Source organism: Crinia signifera, chromosome 11 (genome assembly GCF_055691185.1).
Source record: "Crinia signifera chromosome 11, ASM5569118v1, whole genome shotgun sequence".
Classification (NCBI taxonomy): Eukaryota; Metazoa; Chordata; class Amphibia; order Anura; family Myobatrachidae; genus Crinia; species Crinia signifera.
Genome location: NC_139227.1, coordinates 50,220,011 through 50,234,251, shown reverse-complemented (window position 1 = coordinate 50,234,251; position 14,241 = coordinate 50,220,011). Strand labels below are relative to the sequence as shown.

Here is a 14,241-nt window from a genome sequence, read left to right as displayed (position 1 = left end):
GGTGGATCAAGATGTGTATCAGAGAGGCGTACAAAATTAGGAAATTGGAAGTTCCTGTGGGGCTGAAGGCCCACTCGACCAGGTCCCTGGCAGCGTCCTGGGCTGAAAAAGAATCTACGTCAATAGAGGTAGTATGCAGAGCAGCATGTTGGTCGTCTGCACATACGTTTACCAAGCATTACAGAGTAGACGTTACGGCATCTCAGGATGCTAGTATGGGGCGCAAAATATAAGCGCAGTAGTGTGACAGCAGAAATTTAGGCTGGCTAGGTTGCACATACTATGGATGGAGATGGTGAAGTAACTGTATCCTTTTTCTTTTTTCTTTCTGTTGTAAAATGAGGTTTTGTCCCACCCAGTGAAATAAAACTGCTTGGGTATACCCAGAAGTATGCTGCCATGGGGAGGTAGAGGAAAGTACAGATTAGTACCTGTTAATAGGCTTTCCTCTACTCCACCATGGCAGCCGTTTTCCCTTGCCCTTTATGTATTATTATGTGTATGGAGCTTTATAATTTAAGACACAGAGCCCAGGGGAGGAGGTCCTTATATAGGGGCAGTGTCTTTTTTGTGTTCCTTTCCAGATATCTACCCAAGAGGGCGTAACCCAGAAGTATGCTGCCATGGTGGAGTAGAGGAAAGCCTATTAACAGGTACTAATCTGTACTATTCTGCCCTTGGGTAGTGATGGCTCCTGTACATGGGGCAGATGTACAGTAACTGTCCACAACGCCTGTGCACGATTATCTCTATAGTGTGACGTGTGCGTGCCCACAGGCGAGGCTGCAATGACTGCGTGCAGGGGAATATTCACAATCATCAGTATTCTGCCTATGAGTAGTGATGGCTCCTGTACATGGGGCAGATGTACAGTAACCAGCCACAACGCCTGTGCACGATTATCTCTATAGTGTGATGTGTGCGTGCCCACAGGCGAGGCTGCAATGTCCGGGTGCAGGGGAATATTCACAATCATCAGTATTCTGCCCATGGGTAGTGATGGCTCCTGTACATGGTGCAGATGTACAGTAACTGGCCACAACGCCTGTGCACGATTATCTCTATAGTGTGATGTGTGCGTGCCCACAGGCGAGGTTGCAATGTCTGGGTGCAGGGGAATATTCACAATCATCAGTATTCTGCCCATGGGTAGTGATGGCTCCTGTACATGGGGCAGATGTACAGTAACCAGCCACAACGCCTGTGCACGATTATCTCTATAGTGTGACGTGTGCGTGCCCACAGGCGAGGCTGCAATGTCCGGGTGCAGGGGAATATTCACAATCATCAGTATTCTGCCTATGAGTAGTGATGGCTCCTGTACATGGGGCAGATGTACAGTAACCAGCCACAACGCCTGTGCACGATTATCTCTATAGTGTAACGTGTGCGTGCCCACCGCCGAGGTTGCAATGTCCGGGTGCAGGGGAATATTCACAGTCATCAGTATTCTGCCCATGGGTAGTGTTGGCTCCTGTACATGGGGCAGATGTACAGTAACTGGCCTTAACGCCTGTGCACGATTATCTCTATAGTGTGACGTGTGCGTGCCCACAGGCGAGGCTGCAATGTCTGGGTGCAGGGGAATATTCACAATCTTCAGTATTCTGCCCATGTGTAGTGATGGCTCCTGTACATGGGGCAGATGTACAGTAACCAGCCACAACGCCTGTGCATGATTATCTCTATAGTGTGACGTGTGCGTGCCCACAGGCGAGGCTGCAATGTCTGGGTGCAGGGGAATATTCACAATCATCAGTATTCTGCCTATGAGTAGTGATGGCTCCTGTACATGGGGCAGATGTACAGTAACCAGCCACAACGCCTGTGCATGATTATCTCTATAGTGTGACGTGTGCGTGCCCACAAGCGAGGCTGCAATGTCCGGGTGCAGGGGAATATTCACAATCATCAGTATTCTGCCCATGAGTAGTGATGGTTCCTGTACATGGGGCAGATGTACAGTACAGTAACTGGCCACAACGCCTGTGCACGATCATCTCTATAATGCAACGTGTGCGTGCCCACAGGTGAGGTTGCAATGTCCGGGTGCAGGGGAATATTCACAGTCATCAGTATTCTGCCTATTAGTAGTGATGGCTCCTGTACATGGGGCAGATGTACAGTAACTGGCCACAATGCCTGTGCACGATTATCTCTATATCACAAGATGTGCAGCTGAGAAGAGCGAATCTCAGAACAAGGTTGCACTGAACAGCATTACGGCATCCTGTGCCTGCTGAGTGTTTTGCTGATTGTTGGCGCCTGTTTCCTCTGCAGACATCCCATAGAATGGCGCAGAGTAGGACTTTCTCCTGCTGCATAGTGTAAAATGCGTAGATTGGCACTGCCACGTGAACACGTCCTTATGTAGGTTTGTGATTATGACACAAATGCATAGAGCTGGGTATGTGGGGGCAGAAATGGGAAATGTTAGAAGTGGAGTGCAGGACTGTGCAGTCACCAACAAAATGGCTCATCTAGGGAAACTTCATTCCTTATGGACCTTTTCCTAGTCTCCATTCAGGAGGCTCCCGGACATCGTATGGTGCTGCCCCCCCCCCCCTCCCAGGGAAGTGGGCAAGCCTTAGGGCTTCACCCGATACCCATTTTTCAAGCAAAGTGGGCTGGCCGATGATGCAAGTTGTGCTGAATCGTGTCATTGTAGCGGTACCCACTACTGTACCACGCCATTCTCTTGGCATTGTATAGCGGGATGGCGTGGCTACCATGACACAATCAAAAAGTTACGCCCCCAACCACAGACTTTCCCTGCCATCTGAAGCCCTTCCCCAGTCCCCACCCACTACAAGTCACGCCCCCATCTTACATTGTTGTGCCTCCTGCATGAGGAAGCCAAAATGTTGGCAATTATGTGCCAAGGAGCAGATGACAGGCAATGGGTTACACTTAGTAACCTGTAAATGCCCTATTTTATGGTAAGACAGGTCCAGCCAAAGTACATCTGACCATCATAACTAGGTGGTCTGGGAAACATGAGAGTTAGAAATGACTGCACCTGTGCACCAACTAGGTGGTTTGGGAAATGTGATAGTGTAATGACTGCATGTGTGCACCAGCTAGATGGTCTGGGAAATTTGACAGTTAGTAATGACTACACCTGTGCACCAGCTAGGGGGTCTGGGAAATGTGACAGTTAGTAATGGTTACACCTGTGCACCAGCTAGTTGGTCTCAGAAATGTGACAGATAGTAATGACTGCACATGTGCACCAGCTAAGTGGTCTGAGAAATGTGACAGTAATGACTACACCTGTGCACCAGCTAAGTGGTCTGGGAACGGTGAAATTTAGTAATTACTACACCTGTGCACCAGCTAAGGGGTCTGGGAAATGTGATAGTTAGTAATGGTTACACCTGTGCACCAGCTAGGTGATCTGAGAAATGTAACCGTTAGTAATGGCCAGCAGCGGTTCCAGAGGAGGGGCGGCAGCACAGTTCAAAACTCAAATAGGGGAGAAACAGCAACTGCAAGTGAGTCACTTTGGAATGGCAGTTGGTGGCAGTGGGTAAGGCTCCCCTATTTGAATTTGTAACTGTGCTGCAGTCCCCCTTCTTTGGAGCCATAACTGGTAATGACTGCACTGTGACCAGCTAGGTGGCCCGGGAAACATGACAGTAATGACAACACCTGTGCACCAGCTTGGTGGCCCGGGAAACATGACAGTAATGACTACACCTGTGCACCAGCTAGGTGGCCTGGGAAACATGACAGTAATGACTACACCTGTGCTCCAGCTATGTTGTCTGGGATATGTGACCTGTTGGTAGATTTCGGGGACCCGTTTGGTCACCCTCTACCCTGTATGCCACCATCTCAATATATTAATGCTCTATTCATTTGATACATTTGGGATTAAATCTCCAGGTGCACAGTGTTTATTAATGAAGTCTCTACAACACCTGTACCAACATCATTATGGACTGTTCAGCATATAATTATTCTATATGTGATGTCTGGGTGTATCATGGATAATGTAGGTTGACCTTGCCATCAGCTTTATGGATAATTGAGGTTGTGCAAAGTTCCATATACTTTAAGAAAGCAGTAATGACATTCATACAAGGGACAAAAATGTAACATCAGATACTGTACGAGCTAATTCATTGTAAAATGTAATGAGCAGATTTGAAAACATACGTATTTACCTTTATACTGTTTGTATGTTTGACAATCAATTTTATCTCCAAACACATGGGACAGCGATGGGCAGAAATATAGCCCCCAGTTACACCAAAAACTATGTGGGGAATTGGGAAGGAGCACAGAAAGTAATGGTATAACATACTGTATATTGCTATTGAAATCAAGAGTCTGCTACTGTGTAGACAACAGACTTGATGGAATATTATATTTGCCCGTAAATATAAGTCCGATAAAGTAACAATCATCCTTCCCTGATCCGCTACAGTATGTGCGTTAGTGATTATTTTCTTCTTCCGACGACACTGCAGGAATCCATATTTACAATGCTTGTAACAAACTTCAGACAGGGACTTGGGTCCTACAGTGAGCACATCCATTGACATTAGCCGATAGACCATTTATATGGCTGATTATACAACCCATGTCTATGGCAGGCAAGCAAAATTATTTATAGAGAAGAACAATCAGCATTCACAGAAATAGTGTACAGCGCCCCCTGGTGCATTGCGGTACTTTCCCCATTACTCCAGACGTCTCTGTCGTATGAGACACAGTACACATGGTGCTGATACACAAATTACTGTACAATGCAAATTCCCTTACACAGGTGCAAGGGACCACAGGAGCTAATTCATTTAGAAACTAATACTGTACGTCAGCACAGCAATTTCCCCACACCAACCTGCAGATCAAAGTCATCAGACATCGATAATCGATAATCCATCACTGAACCTGAAATTTATTGATCAGAATCATTGAATCTAATTCTGGGTACAAACTGGGCGACATATATCGTTGACGAAATGGACAATATTGTTAACGATATATAGTGCAAAGGGATGTGGTAATTTGGTCTACATTATGGTGGTCCACAGTCATTAGGTCGACATGGGTCTAGGTCGAAAGGTCGTTAGTTCGACAGGTCAATAGTTTGACCTTGTCTAGGTCGACATGGGGTTTTTCACTGTTTTTGAGCCGACATGTGCTGGGAGGCGGTATTTCATGCCCTACCATCCACTAGAGCAGGCATGTCCAACGTTGGCCCTCCAGATGTTATGAAACTACACATCCCAGCATGCATTGCCACAGTTTTGCTATTAGAGAATGCTAAAACTATTGCAAAGCATGCTGGGATGTGTAGTTTCAAAACATCTGGAGGGCCAACGTTGGACATGACTGCACTAGGGCATGGTGGGAGAATAAATAGTGTGCCAAGCATAGCGAGGTACCGTGCCCAGCGCATTGCAGCGAGTGATGTGAGGGGATGCGGTGCACTTTAAACTGTGTCCATGTCGACTGTTGACATTCAGGTAAAAAAACGGCGAAAAACCCCATGTCGACCTTTTGACTGTCGACCTAGACATTGTCGAACTAACGACCTGTTGAACTAATGACCTTTTCCCATGTCGACCTAGACCCATGTCGACCATCATGCTGTAGACCAAATGATCCCAACCCAGTGTAAATTGTCTAGTGTGTACACTAAATATCGTTATCGATGCACCCTCACCGTTAGAAAAGATAGACATCTCATCGGGATTCATCTGCGTGTATACTCCACGTTCAGAAACCACTAATAGTTGTGTGCAGCTGAGTGTATTGTACCTGTCCCTGCAGTAATTATCGGCCTGATTTCCCTGAAGTCGCTATACCACCTACATAAAAGGATAAAGACCCCAGGACAACCTCAAAACAAGTCACTATTCATTAGGATGTGACTAAATATTTATTATACAGGAATTCAGAGTCACTGGTGTGAAATGCAAATCGTTATTATTAATAGAGCCAATAGGGAAAATCCTGCACTAGCAGTTATGGCTGCTTACGCCTGACAGTAAGGTTAATCACTGACCTTTAGCGTTAGCTTTTACTAAACATAGCAAGCACAAACCAACAAAATGTTAGCATTTAGCATTGACAGGTATCAGGCGTGCACACTTAACCCCATAGTGCATACTTACTTCAGAAACAGCATATCAGGGAGATTGTGACAGTGGCACCTAAAAGCGCAGTGGGCGTGCTCTTCTACATCTATAAAGGGTGCTTCATAAAATGACTTTCATCCAAATGTAGATGAGCCCCAAATGCAATTAGTAAGAGCTGATATATAAGACACTGATACGTGTCAGTTTTACATGTGGCTCCATATAAGTGGCCACAATAAACCTTATTTATAATACCTGTAGCCATAGGAATCACTGTGCCTTATACTCCCCCAAATAATATCTCTGATCATCCCCCCCCCCCAAATAATGTAACATAATATGGGTCAGGGGCCTTCAGGGAGATTGCTGACTCTGCAGGGAGTAGGGGAGATTGCTACTATTTCAGGGAGTCTCCTGCAGAATACAGGAGGGGAGGGAACTATGCCATAGCAGTATATGCAATACATGCAATAGCGTTTAGTAACACTAACATTCCTCCCAACTTTGATCCTCCTGGAAGTGAGACATGTAATCAGGACAAATGGGATGTATGCTCCAATGTCTCTCAATTCCATAGATTGACAGAACATCTTATAATGTTGGAGTACACTGCACTGTTTATCTTGATAGAATAAATTCCAGCGGAATAAATAAGCATAATGCCTACAGCAGTTCATTTTATGCTTAGTAGCAGACCATGCATTAGTCTCAATGTCCCGGTAGTATCTCTAACATCCACCAGGTGGCAGAGTTAGATGACTGCTGCTTCTGTATTTATAAAGTGTACACTCCTCTCTATAGCTCATTCATCAAAGCCCGGGAATTTGAATCTAGCACAAACACACATTTCATCACCTTACCCTCTCTTTGTTCAGGGGTCAGCAGCAGATAGTTAATTTACAGAGGGCTCTGTTTAGGGGTACCACACACGCAAAGCAGGGTTTCTGCACCCTGGTTGCCCCATCAGTGGACTAGAGAGCAGGAGACTTGGTACCACCACATGCTAGGCAAGTTTGATGGAGCTCGCTCAAACTCGTTCTTGGAATTTATCAGTGGCAATGAAATCTTAGATCTACAGTTTTGACACAAAGACCAAGGCCCTTATTCTGATCGGTGCGGCCGGATCCGAATATGCGGGCAGGACCGTGCGTGCGAAACCCCGCCTTCCATACGGATCGCCAACTCCGTCCGTACGCGGTAAGAAGCTGGCCGAACGGACCGCACGTGTATTTTTCACGGAATACGCCGCCTCCATCTCAGGGAACCTCCCCCATCATTCGATGGTCGCAGACCATCGAATGCAGGACCGAGTGGTCCACCAGCTCCCGCAACCTCAGACCACACGGACATTTTTCCGTGCAAAAGCAGGGATCTGGGCGGGCAGTTGACATCCGGCGATGTCATATGTCCGCCCCCTACACGTGCGTCATGGCCGCATTACCATACGTACGCCCAGCGTTTGCATGGGAACGCCCATGAAACGCGGGGCGTATGCATATGGTAATGAGCCCAAGTAGCCCTTCACGCCCCTCTCCACCCCCTGTTCGGAGTGTTCACATTTCATGCGGGATTTGGCCGTACGCCCCGCTCGCACATGCGCAGAGACGCCTCTGCACATGCGCAGACACAAAACATCGGCGGCACGAACGCACGCGGATATATCCGCACCGACCAGAATAAGGGCCCAAATGACAATCGGCACAAAATCAGCACTTCTCCATCATAAAAATGCACCTGCCCACAAGTCTAGGAAAGTGGTGCATATCCAGGCCAATGTAGGCCTCAAGAAGCTTTGTCACCCACCGTACAGTCTGGACCTGGCCTCCTGCAGCTTCTTAGATGTGTAGGTTCCTTCCGAGTCAGCGGAAGCTTCAGTAGAGACCAACATCCAGCTTGTAGAAGACCTTCATGCTGCGGACTGGTCCTGCCGCTTCACCAAGAGGTTTGAGTGCCCGCAACTTTGCAAAGACCGGTGTCCGGATATCTGACAATGGGGGTTATTTTTGGTCTATTCAGTCTGTGGGGGAATTCGAATGGAGGACGGAGGTTGTGCGCATGCCCATGCGCATTTCTGACACATTCTGTTTTCCGGGTGCATGCACCCTACATGGCGAGCGGGAGGCGGAGAAGGGCAGGGGGCGCCGGGCAACCCCATTACCATATGGGAATGCCCAGAGTTTCATGGGCTTTCCCATGAGAATGCTGGGCGTTCTCATGGTAATGAGGCCATGACACGGATGTCAGCTGACCGCCCATTTCCCCGCAGCATGTTCCCCCCAGCATGCAAATGGATGTTTATGCTAAAACCGGCCATTCGCTGGGCAGGGCTTGATGGACTTGCAAGGCTGCGAATTCACGGTCTTGCGAGTCAACCAAAATAAGGGCCAAAAGGTAGACAGTCAATAGATTAACACCATTTAGTTGACATACACATGGTCAACATGGTCAAAAGGTCGACGCAAGCAAAGGACAACATGGCTGTGGTCAACACATGAAAAGTCGACATTAGTTTTTATTACTTATTGATACGTTATCATCCACTTAGACTGGGAGCGGTAAAGTGCGGTGAGCGCAGTGTTAGCTGAGTGAGGAACCTGCCGTGAAGCATGGCGGGAAGTGAGATAATTGGGGGTCCATGCGCTCACGTGACGATATTGACACAAAAAAGGGGAAACATTCATGTCAACCTTTTCATGTGTTGACCTTTTGCTTGTGCTGACATTGTCCCCATAAAAAGTATTATGTTTAGTTTGTAAAATGATACTTTTTGTGCATCTGGAAACTTTTGTACGACAAAAGTTCTGACCTGTGAAAATCTTTTCATTTGTTTTTGTGTCTTACTTACTATTGTAAAGTATATATTAATATATTTCACTATCATTCATTCATATGGGTACTGAGGTCTGCCTGTGCCTTTAAGGCTCATTCCATATTCAGTAGTTTCATCACAGCACACATGTGTAAGAACAGGAAGGACGGTAAGCGGCTCAGTGCGACCATTGCAGAACTCTGACACTTCCTCGTACTCCATCCTAGAACACTGCACTTTGTCACCCAGACTGCAGACTTATCCCACTTTTATTGTCGCTCCCTTGTACTATTTATTGGGGGTTTTCTATTATTATTATTTTTTTTGATCCATAGCGTTGTGGACAGATGTGGAATCAACAGACTAAAGTTTTGCAGGAAATGCTGGCAGTGCTCATGGGGCAGAGATGACATAGAGGAGTCATTGGTAAGTAAATGACATCAGCTGTCAATGAATGTATTGTATTGTCTGAATGTGTGCACCCAATGTACAGGTGTTCAGTGTAAAGGTACAGGGCACTGTACAGGTGTAGGGCAGTGTACATGTATAAGGCAGTGTACAGGTGTAGGGCAGTGTACAGGTGTAGGGCATGGTACATATATATAGTGCAATGTACAGGTGTAGTGCAATGTACAGGAGTAGCACAGTGTATGGATGTAGCGGAGTGTACTGGCGTAGTGCAGTGTACGGGTGTAGGGCAGTGTACGGTTGTAGGGTAGTATACAGGAGTAGGACAGTGTACAGGTGTAGCACGATGTACAGGAGTAGCGCAGTGTATGGGTGTAGCGCAGTGTACTGGTGTAGTGCAGTGTACGGGTGTAGGGTAGTATACAGGAGTAGGACAGTGTACAGGAGTAGCGCAGTGTATGGGTGTAGTGCAGTGTACAGGCGTAGCACAGTGTACAGGCGTAGGGCAGTGTACAAAGTGTGCAGGTGTAGCACAGTGTGCAGTTGCAGAGCAGTGTACTGGCGTAGTGCAGTGTACAGGTGTAGTGATTACCCATCTCTATGTAACGTTCAGTCACTCTGTGATACCAGGAATCCAGCATCAGTGTTATTGCTGAGCAGCAGATGATTCCTGTGAGCGATGTTAAAATCTCATTAGTAAATTCCTGTTCACTGGACACCTAATATCCTCGCAGACACTCTAATCTGCAGCAGAGTTCCCCCCGTTAGAGAAAAGGTTAATGACTGATCACGTGACATAATAACGGCAGAAACCTGGCGTATAAATGAGCTTTTAGCCCAGGTCTTTGGGTGATAAGTCACATGAATCTGGTTTTTCCTGATTTACTTGAATATCAGACCGATAACAAAAATGTTCCCATCAGACAGAAGTGCCCTAATACACAGCAAGATGCAATGAAGTGCGCGTTAGTAGGGAGTAATTGGGTGTATATTGGGGGGAAGGAGGGGGAGGGGGGGGGTATTAGTTATCAGTGACTTTCTATTTAATTCTATAACAACCAGAATATTGTATTCAGAATTTATTCTATTCTTCGATCAAACAAAAGCTTAATTCCATTGGCAATTATCGATTTTTCCTTTATTTCCAAAGTGCTTAATATGCAGTGTGACTCAGTGTAGGCCTATTAATGCAGTGACGCACGCAGGAAGGGGGGGGTTCAGGAATCTAAAGGTGCCCATACACTAGTAATATTTATCTTCAGATCTGGCTGGTTGGAACAAAAACATTTCCAAGCAAATGGTCAACTGTCATTTGCTCTAATCCATAACCATGTTTTTGTTCCAACCAGACAGATCTGAAGATAAATCTGCGTGTGTATGGCCACCTTTAGGGCCCTAGACTGAAAGCTAAGGATCCCCTCTTTCCATGGGTACAAGAATTAATAAAATCGGCCCTGGGAACCGGAGATATCTGACTTCAAAGCAGTGGTCCCTAATCCAAACCTGTTAATTGCTCTTCCCAGGCAGATATTTTAGGTTCTGTCTGACTTAGATTTTTCTGAGGGTATATTCCAAAAGCTGGGACTCTCCCCTTTGATGGGCACTAGAGCTTGTCTCTACTGTGCCCAGAACCAGAGATATCAGCCTTCCAGCAGCTGGTTACTGCTCCAGCTCCACACACCTGGTATGTAGATTTATATACTTGGAAGATTGCTCTGCCTCCTGAACTCTGATCCCCTAGTCCCCAATACCATTTGGTAGGTGGAATTCTCTAGTTTTAAATTCCATTAAAAGCTAAGAAATCTAGTTCCGGGAACTGGAGATATCTGCAGTCAAGCAAGCTGTCCTCCCACCAGAAAAATATGAATAATAAGCCCACTCCACTATACACCCCTCCTCTGCTTTTAAACATCCTCTACCACCCTGGAAATTATGTACCAGGACCCCTTCATTCAGCCCAATGCCCCCTTCTCCCACCTCATCTCCCACCATCTCCCACCATCTCCGTTGGAAATAAAAGTCATCCTAGCCTGAATTTTATTTGCGAACGGGCAAATAAAATAATTAGATGGTCGGGTACCATGAAATTATTTTTCACATCCCCTGACATGCAAATACGGGGATTCGCGCTGTGTGCGCGAGGTTGGGTGGGGGGCAGGTGTTCAGGCTGAGTTTACCTCTTTGCTAAGCTACGAACAGGTCTGAATCAGTGATGTCATACTATCCAGACAGCATCAGTGACCACCATACAATACAGAGAACAATCAAATGGCCATGGCATACTGATTGGTGGATGGTTTTAGTCAAAAACCAATCAATCAGAGAGAGGGTAGGCACTGGTCTATGCTACACCACTCAACCCTATCACCCCCCATTGGGTGATAGATGGTCCTAGAGGATTGCGGTGGCCACTAGGCTGAGCGGCGCTGCTTGTGCGTTGTGATGGACAGAATTTAGGGTGTGATTGTACAATTGGTAGAACTGTACAGGAATATGCCTAGTTAGTTCAGGGAGACGTGGCTATATTTTCAGCGCAATGTCGCAAAATATACAGCATTCCTCTAATTGTTCCTGAACATATGACTGAGCCTGGTTTTTCTTCTATGTATTGTGATGGCTGCATCCTTCCAACACCAAGAGCCGTGTATCGTATTCCCCATAGGCAGACGCTCCCAGTCTCACAGGCGCCAGTAACAGTAACTGTACAGCAATGGGCTCATTACCCAATTTCCTCCCCTTGTCTTAGTGTTTAGCTAAGTGTCAGCAACTGTACAGTACATGCACCTGTTCCCCCTTTCAACTGTACAGTACATGCACCTGTGCCCCCCCCCACACTTTACAGTACAAGCCAATGCCCCCCCATGTACAGAGCATGCCCCTGTTCCCCCCACTGTACAAGACATGCCCCTGTTCCCCCCACTGTACAGTACATGCACCTGTGCCCCCCACTGTACAGTACAAGCACCTGTTCCCCCCCACTGTACAGTACACGCCACTGTTCCCCCACTGTACAGTACAAGCCCATGTAACCCACACTGTACAGTACATGCACCTGTTCCCCCCACTGAACAGTACATGTATTTGTTCTCCCCACTATACAGTACATGCCCCTGGCCCCCCTCCCACTGTTACAGTACATGCACCTGTGCCCCCACAACGTACATTAAAAGCCCATGTTCCCTCCCAGCACAATACATGCACCTGGTTCCCCCTACTGTACAGTACATGCCCCTGCCCCCCCCCCACTATACAGTACAATCCCCTGTTCCCCCCACTATACCGTACAAGCCCCTGTTCTCCCCATTATAAGTACATGCACCTGTTCTCCCACTATACAGTACATGTACCTGGTCCCCCCACTGTACAGTACATGCCTCCGTGCCCCCACTGTACAGTACGTGACCCCATTACCCCCTGTACAGTACATGCACCTGTTCTCCTCTACTGTGCAGTACATGCACCTGTTCTCCCCACTGTACAGTAATTGACCCTCCCCCCTGTACAGTACATGCACCTGGTCTCCCCCACTGTACTGTACAAGCCTCTGCCCCCCCCCACTGTACAGTACATGCCCCTGTGACCCCCCCACTGTACAGTACATGCACCTGTTCTCCTCTACTGTGCAGTACATGCACCTGTTCTCCCCACTGTACAGTAATTGCCCCTCCCCCTGTACAGTACATGCACCTGGTCTCCCCCACTGTACTATACAAGCCTCTGCCCCCCCACTGTACAGTACATGCCCCTGTGACCCCCCCACTGTACAGTACATGCACATGTTCCCCCCATTGTACAGTACATACACCTGTCCCCGTCCCTCCACTGTATAGTACATGCACCTAATCCCTCCACTGTACAGTACATGCACCTGTACTCCCCACTGTACAGTACATGCCCCTGTGCCCCCTGTCGTAGGGTACATGACCCTTTTCTCCCCTGTACAATACATGCACCTGTGCCCCTACACTGTACATTAAAAGCCCATCTTCCCTCCCTGTACAGTACATGCACCTGGTCCCCCCCCACTGTACAGTACATGCCCCTGTTCCCCCCTGTATAGTACATACACCTGGTCTCCTCTCAGTACAGTATAAGCCCCTGTTCCCCCCACTGTACACTACATGCACCTGTGCCCCCCACTGTAAAGTACATTCACCTGTTTCCTTCACTGTACAGTACAAGCCCCTGTTCCCCCTCACTGTACATTAAATGCATCTGTTCCCCCATTGTACAGTACATGCACCTGTTCCCCCCCATTGTACACTACATGCACCTGTGCCCCCCACTGTACAGTACATGGACCTGTTTCATCCACTGTACAGTACATGCACCTGTCCCCTCATTTTACAATACATACACCTGTTCCCCCCACTGTACAGCACATGCACCTGTCCCCTCATTTTACAATACATACACCTGTTCCCCCCACTGTACAGCACATGCAACTTTTCCCCTGACACTGAACCCTGATATTTATATACTGTATACCGTATCTGCTGCTTACTGAGAAATGGGGGGAATAGTTTTTGGTCATTGGGTTGGCACAGGTTGACAGTCACTAGGTTGACCACTATTGGTCGACAGTGATTAGATGGACAGCTAAAAATGGTCAACATACATTAAATTGACATTGACCAAAGGTCGACGCATGCAATAGGTCAACATGGAAATGGTTGTCACAGACAATGGTCGACAAGGTTTTAATCGGCTCCTTAATCTCTTTGCAAGGCTTAGTTCATCTGCCCCTATATATTGATTTGTTACAGAAAGTACCACTTGTCACATCTAGGTGGCGGTGCTGAGCTCCTTCATTCGTACCATTGCCGTGATGTAATGGGAGGTGAATTTGGGAAATGTCCAATTTTTCTGCAAAGTTGGCCAGTGTAGTGTAGTGATCGGCTCTGAAAATACTCTAAAAATACGGATCCAGAT

The 14,241-nt window shown here is 47.1% G+C and overlaps 1 protein-coding gene across 3 annotated transcripts in view; it reads left to right on the top strand.

Moving 5' to 3' along the window:
* Positions 1–9,079: 9,079 nt before the first annotated feature.
* Positions 9,080–14,241, top strand: part of PLCG2 (phospholipase C gamma 2) — a 98,336-nt gene continuing 93,174 nt past the window's right edge. For all 3 annotated transcript variants that reach the window (XM_083165537.1, XM_083165536.1, XM_083165534.1), the window contains exon 1: positions 9,080–9,327. The gene's annotated coding sequence lies outside the window, so the exon portion shown is untranslated. The remainder of the gene's footprint in view (positions 9,328–14,241) is intronic.